At 45.6% G+C, this 7,137-nt stretch overlaps 1 pseudogene; it reads left to right on the top strand.

Annotated features, from left to right (window-relative positions):
• The first annotated feature begins 2,859 nt into the window (after window positions 1-2,859).
• LOC103421768 (probable protein phosphatase 2C 18) lies at window positions 2,860-4,001 on the top strand (annotated as a pseudogene).
• The last annotated feature ends 3,136 nt before the right edge of the window (window positions 4,002-7,137 follow it).

Genomic DNA, 7,137 nt, shown 5'->3' on the forward strand with positions numbered 1-7,137 from the left:
AACGTTCTTCATCAGCATCCTGGATGTCTAAAGGAAAGTCACGTCTATTGGTCGCACAAGTCATGATTATCGGCGTTACCTCCGTTGAAGAACAACTGGCTCAAATGAATGAAGCGATTGCAAGGCTAACACAGATTGTGGAAGAAAAAGACTTGTAAATTGCTGCACTCGTCAGCCGACTGGAGCCACAGGACGGCGAGAACCCCAACCCAGAGAATGATCCACTAAAGAGAAGAGACGACGAAGAAGAGGAGCCTCAGGTGGAGAAAAACGATGTGAAGCCGGAGCCAGACCAAGCAGCGGCACTCATGGGATCTCTTTCTATCCAGCAGTTGCAGGAGATGATCACCAACACCATCAAGGCACAGTACGAAGGGAGCTCACATACCTCCTTGTTCTACTCGAAGCCCTATTCCAAGAAGATTGATACCCTAAGGATGCCAAGGGGTTATCAACTATCAAAGTTCATGCAGTTTGATGGAAAAGGAAACCCAAAACAGCACGTTGCCCACTTCGTTGAAACTTGCAACAACGCAGAAACCGAAGGGGATTACCTCGCCAAGCAGTTTGTGCGCTCGCTGAAAGGAAACGCCTTTGAGTGATACACAGACCTAGAGCCTGAGTCCATCAACAGCTGGGAGCAATTAGAGCGGGAATTCCTCAACCGCTTCTACAGCACCCGCCGCACTGTGAGCATGCTAGAGCTAACAAGCACAAAGCAGTGGAAGGACGAGCCAGTCATTGACTACATCAACAGATGGCGCATTCTAAGCCTCGACTGTAAAGACAGGCTCTCAAAAACCTCTTCAATCGAGATGTGCATCCAAGGCATGCAATGGGGTTTGCAATACATCATTCAAGGCATTAAACCACGGACTTTCGAGGAATTGGCCACTCGCGCCCATGACATGGAGTTGAGCATCGCCCATCATGGGAAGAAAGAACCGATCGCCGACTACAAGAACGACAAAGTTCTTGGGACAAAGGTGGAAAAGGCTGCATGGAAACCCACCAAGGAAGCGATGACGGTCAACACATCTCCCGTCAAAATATCCACACGAGGCAAGGCGATTCAAACCGAAGCTTTTCGTGATCAAGAGACGCGTAGACGCACTTTGAAGGAGCTTGAGGAGAAGACTTATCCATTCCCCGACTCTGATGTGGTTGCCATGCTAGATGACCTGTTGGACAAGAAGGTGATCAGTTTGCCTGAGTGCAGACGGCCGGAAGAGATGAATCGTATTGACAGTCCAAGATACTGTAAATTCCACCGCTTCATCAGTCATCCGACAGAAAAGTGTTTCGTGCTGAAAGATCTCATCATGAAGCTGGCTCAGAAAGGAATCATCGAGCTAGATCTTGACGATGTGGTGGAGTCAAACTATACCACCTTCACTTCTGGCTCTTCCGACTCAAAGTTTTCACCTCAACCGCTGGGGGCATCCTCCAAGACAAGCAAAGTTAAAGGATGGACTCAAGTCACTCCTAAAAAAATTGCACAAGAAGCATACGTCTCTTCCACGAGTCCGCCAATCGGAAAGGGGGCAAAACAGCTCTTGTCAACCTTCAAAGCAACATGAACGTGTTGAAGATGATGAAATTTCGACACATAGATCGTCCATCCCCATCACGATGCGTGATTTCTTTCCTGAAGACTTCTTCAACTACTCAGTCAAGGCTCCTTGCTATGAAGATTGCGAGGAACGACTCTCTCAGATGGCTTGATGAACCAATACTCCTTGGTCGCATGAGCCTAAACTGCATGGCACAATGCTCCTTGTTTGCACGAGCCTAAACTGCACGAACCAAAGCTCTTTGTCCGCACGAGCCTAAACTGTAGGACACAAAGCTCCTCGCCTGCACGAGCCTAAACTGCATGGCACAATGCTCCTTGTTCGCACGAGCCTAAACTGCACGAACCAAAGCTCCTTGTCCGCATGAGCCTAAACTGTAGGACACGAGGCTCCTCGCCTGCACGAGCTGAAACTGCAACACGGCACCAAATGCTCCTTGTCTGCACGAGTTGAAACTGCAAACGACACCAACGCTCATTGCCTGCACGAGTTGAAACTGCAAACGGCACAAAAAAAAATACCAAAAAAATATGTATGTATTTGAACTACGTTACGACTTGATCTCTTCTTTGGAGGGGAACGTAGGCAGCTCGAATATTCAATTTTTCGAGTTCAGTCACATCAAAATAAAAAAAGAATAAATGTTTTTATTAAAGAAGGTCAATTTTATTACAAATTTATTTTGTTAAGAAAATTTGCAATTTTCTTTGTACAAAATTAAATTACAGTTTCTTCGAAAAAAAAATGAATACATATGTTATTATGTATTTAAAAAAAGGGAATACATATGTTTATGTATTTTACAAAAAAAAATATATACATATGTTATTTTTAAAAAAAAGAAAAAAAAAAAGGGAAACATATATATATCTATGTATGTCTCGGTTCAAGCTCGACTCCAGCTACACCAAATCCGTCAAACAAATCCCCTACAACATCTCTGTTTTGGAGATCTCCGCTCCGGTCATCAACCCCGTGATCAGAATTCAGAGGAAGAAAACTTGTGTTTTCCTTGTTCTTATTTTTTAAAAGTTGAAAGACTTTGGCGTCGATTTGTGGTTGGGTGCCCAAAGAAATTTCGAAACTAGTTCCTGAGACTTCGCCGACCCGAACGACACCAGGCCCAAGCCTATGTTCCAAATCAAGTCCCGGCCCATCTTCCAGAAGCTGCTAGTACAAGCCGAAGAGGAAGGTTCTTCAGATCCTGACTCAGTCCATATCTAGTAATTCCGGCCTGTTCTTGAGCATCGAGGATCTCCAGAGACACTGCCACGCTCGCCGTGCACCTACTCATCGTCCTCCATTGTGCTCCATTTTTAAAATTGAATCTCTGCGACAAAAGCATCTCCGGATCTGATTTCGCGAACTGGGTTTTTCCCGGAGCACCGAAAAAAATTGGAATAGCAAATGGGTTCGTGTTGTTCGACGCAGAAAAGCTTAGGGCAGAGGATTGACATGGTGGAGGAGCAGAGCAAAGTGGATTACACAGACGACGCTTCTCCGAAGGCCAGAGGCGGCTCGAAACGGTGGAAGAGGAAGAAGCCGAGAGGTGAGCAAGTGGATTGCAGAGACTTGGGCCATCAGATTGATATTCCGGGTAGATTGATCGGCAATGGAAGTAGCAAAGTCGCCTGCTTGTATACCCAGCAGGGAAAGAAAGGGACCAATCAGGACGCCATGCTTGTCTGGGAGAATTTCGCCACAAGAAGTGATACAACATTTTGTGGGGTGTTTGACGGGCATGGTCCATTTGGTCATATGGTCGCCAAGAAAGTTCGGGACTCTCTTCCTCTTATACTATGCACTCAGTAGAAAGCTAATTCAAGCGGTGACCTGAGTAATCTCAATAAGGCTGAGAATGCGAATGGGAGCTCTAATTTTGAGGAACCTGTATCACCAAGCATTGATGATGAATGGTGCGAGTCGTTGGAGGTTAAGGAAAGTGAAAAACTACCTGAGATGTATCTACCACAAAAAAGTCATTCTTAAAGGCTTTCAAGTTAATGGATAAAGAACTAAAGTTGCATCCAACAATCGATTGCTTCTGCAGTGGGACAACTGCGGTTACATTGGTAAAGCAGGGTCAGAATCTTGTGATTGGAAATGTTGGGGATTCAAGGGCTGTGCTAGCAACAAGAGACGATGACAACTCTCTGATTGCTGTACAGTTGACAGTAGACTTAAAAGCCAGATCTTCCTGCGGAATATGCGAGGATCCATCAATGCAAGGGAAGGGTGTTTGCTTTGCAGGATGAGCCAGAGGTTGCTCGTGTATGGTTGCCGAATAATGATTCTCCTGGTTTGGCAATGGCTAGGGCCTTTGGAGATTTCTGTCTAAAGGATTTTGGTTTAATTTCCATCCCTGATGTTTGCTATCGTCATCTTACTGAAAGAGATGAGTTCATAATTTTTACCACCGAGATCTGAAGCCGGAGAACCTCCTCCTAGACCAGGACGGCAACTTGAAGGTCACCGACTTCGGGCTTAGCGCTTTTACCGAGATACAAGTGAGGATGGGCTTGGTCTTGGACCTGTAGAGAAGCTTCTTCTTCTTCGAGCTTTGGTTATCGATGGTTAGCACAACCTTCCCCGCCTCGCCAATCTTGTACGTGTTTGTGATCACCGGCTCATCCGCTGCCCCAACCTTCCTTGCCTTATGTAAGATTATGGTGTAGCCGTCCTCCGCGCTTGGCACGAATTCAGCTCCATACAAACATGGACAGACTGCTTGTCCTCGTAACAACCTTTGAACTCCACAATGTTGGGCTGCCCGCTCAAATCCTGCATAATCTGAATCTCCCTCTTGATGTCCTCCTTGTAGTTCATCGACTTGCAAGCGTACTTCTTGCCGGTCGAAATCTCGGTGCAGAGATAGGTCACGCCAAATTGGCCTCTGCCTAGTTCTTTCCCAATGGTGTAGTGCACCCTGACATCCTCAAACGGTTTTCCGAGGATTGTGTTGTCTGCCGGCCTGACTTCTCGATAGAGTCGCCATTGAAAAGGGTTGAAAGGATAGCTTGTTGCTGACAGAGCTTGAGGGCCTGCATAGCGCCATTGCCGACGAGCTTGGAAGATTTTGTGAGTGCTTTTGAGAGTGAGTCGGGGAGTATGCTGGATGCTCCGGCGATTGATGAGAGAGATCTAGAGAGCATGGTCGTGAAGCTCGGTGCCTGGCCTCCCTCGACGATTTAAAATACGATGTTGGGAGTTGGATACTGTCTTCCTCCGCCATGGCTGCTCCTTTGCGCTCTACTCCGCTCCCTGCAAATCCCTCAACTCCCCATCCTCTCCTCCTTGCTCCGCCATGGCTGCGGCCTTTGAATGAGATTGACAAAACCAAAGTTTGACAATCTACACCCAAAGACCTCCTCCGTCTCTTGCCTCGAGGTTGCCAACAACTTCAAAGACCGCTGTCAAACGACTAGCCGGCCGAGAAGCGCTTCCTCAAACTCCAGCTCTCCGTCCGTCTTCGTCTGCTCCCTGCAAATTCCTTTACCCACCACCCAAATTTATACAGAAAAATATATTAAAAAAAAAAGATGGTGGAGCAAAGTGGTGCTGGCACCACGTGAAAAAAGAAAAGAAAAGGGGAATGGTAGATCAGCATCATGTGAAAGCAAAAAAAAAATAATAATAAAAAAAATTAAAATTAAAAAATTAAAAAAAAAAAATATATATATATATATATAATAATAATAAAATAAAATAAAAAAAGGGGGAGAGAAGGTGGATTATTGGTGGCTAGCACCATGCAAAGGGGAAGGGTTTTGGAATGGTGGATCAGTCCACGTGAAAAAAAATATACATATATATATACATACATAATATATGTATGTATGGAGCAAAAAAAAAAAAAACCAAATGCATCGAGAGAAATAAAGTCCGTTTTTCTTTATTTCTTTCTGGAAATTTTACATAAATTTGCATTGTACATACCAAAAAAAAAAAAAAAATCAAATCAAATTTACAAGAGGGGATCTTCAAGGACGATCAGGTGCCACCTCACCACTCGGCAGAGCTCTAGAAATGAGAGGCGCTGGAGGTTGACTGTTTGAAGCCTCACCACTCGGCGGAACTCCAGGAAGAAGAGGAGCCAAAGGTTGATCATTCGGAGCTTCACTACGCGGTACAGCCCCAGAAGACGAAGGCAAATGTTGTTGGAACAAACCCACAAACCTCCGATGATCAAGTAAAATCTGACCATCAGATTCCTGCATCTGGTCAATTTTCCTCTTCATGTTTGTGGCATAGTTGTGTGCGAGCTTGTGCAACTGTTTATTCTCATGCTTGAGCCCCCTAATCTCCTGTTTGAGACTCATCACTTCAGCCGCCAACGATTCAACTTGACGGGTTCGAGCAAATAGACGTTGGGCCATGTTGGACACAGAACCCGCACACTGCACACTAAGAGCCAGAGACTCCTTAACAGCCAACTCATCAGACCGCCTGGAAAGTAGTCTGTTATCTTTGGGGGTGACAAGGTTCCGGGCCACCACCGCAGCGGTCATATCATTCTTCATCACCGAATCCCCAACGGTGAGAGGACCAGTAGGGGATATGAAGGATGGGCGCCATATGTTATCTGGAGAAGACGAGACTACCTCTTCATCAAGGTTCAAATCAAAACGATGATCGGAGGGTCCAGACATTTTCAAAGGTGTTGAAGAAAGAAGAGGTCGGACAAATCAAGACCTTAGAAGTGCAAGAAGGGAGTTTCTACAAGCCAAAATTCAAGTGTGCTTTGAAACGAACTGCGTTCCTCTATAAAAAAAATCGGCACTCGACGGGATTTCAGAGATCGAAGAGGTGAGCTCAGAGTTCGAAAATGCTGATTCAAAAATCGTAGAGGCAAGTTCAGAAATCGGAGAAGCATCTTGCTTTTCCAGACGCGTTAGCACCCGTCACACGCAAACTCAGCTTTGCGGAAATCACGGGCAATTTGTTAAAGCGCCAATCCCAGATATCGAAGAGGCGCCAGTCTTTTTCAGCCTCGTCAGCACCCGTCACGCGCAAACTCAGCTTTGCGGAAATCACGGGCAATTTGTCGAAGCGCCGATCCCAGATATCGAAGAGGCGCCAGTCTTTTTCAGCCTCGTCAACACCTATCACATACACACTCAGCTTGACGAAAATTACGGACAATTTGTCGAAGATTTCTGATAAAGAAGAAAGCACGTGAAGCCATACTGATCAATCACGCATTGGTTGCCGACACGAGTGAAAGAATAGTACCTCTACAGGTATCAAAGAACTTCCTATAATTGTCTACCTTCACCTTCCATAGCAAGGCAGACATACAGAGCCTTTCTTCATCTCCAAAAAATGCTTTCCCAACGAAACCTCTCGAGTCATTTAGTGTTCCTTATTCCTTGGGGTACCTCTGCAAGCCAATGACTCCAAAGCAAAAGTATCTCATATCACCAGAGTAGAAAGCAAGAGTATCTCATATCATGCGTTCTCCCTGTCCTTTCCTTTGTCCTTGTTCCTACCTACAAAGACATGGATAAAGAAAACAATATGCCGGAACCTCCATTCAAACTCGGGTAAGGAACCGACTGCTTGG

The sequence above is a fragment of the Malus domestica genome, chromosome 09 (genome assembly GCF_042453785.1).
Source record: "Malus domestica chromosome 09, GDT2T_hap1".
Lineage (NCBI taxonomy): Eukaryota > Viridiplantae > Streptophyta > Magnoliopsida > Rosales > Rosaceae > Malus > Malus domestica.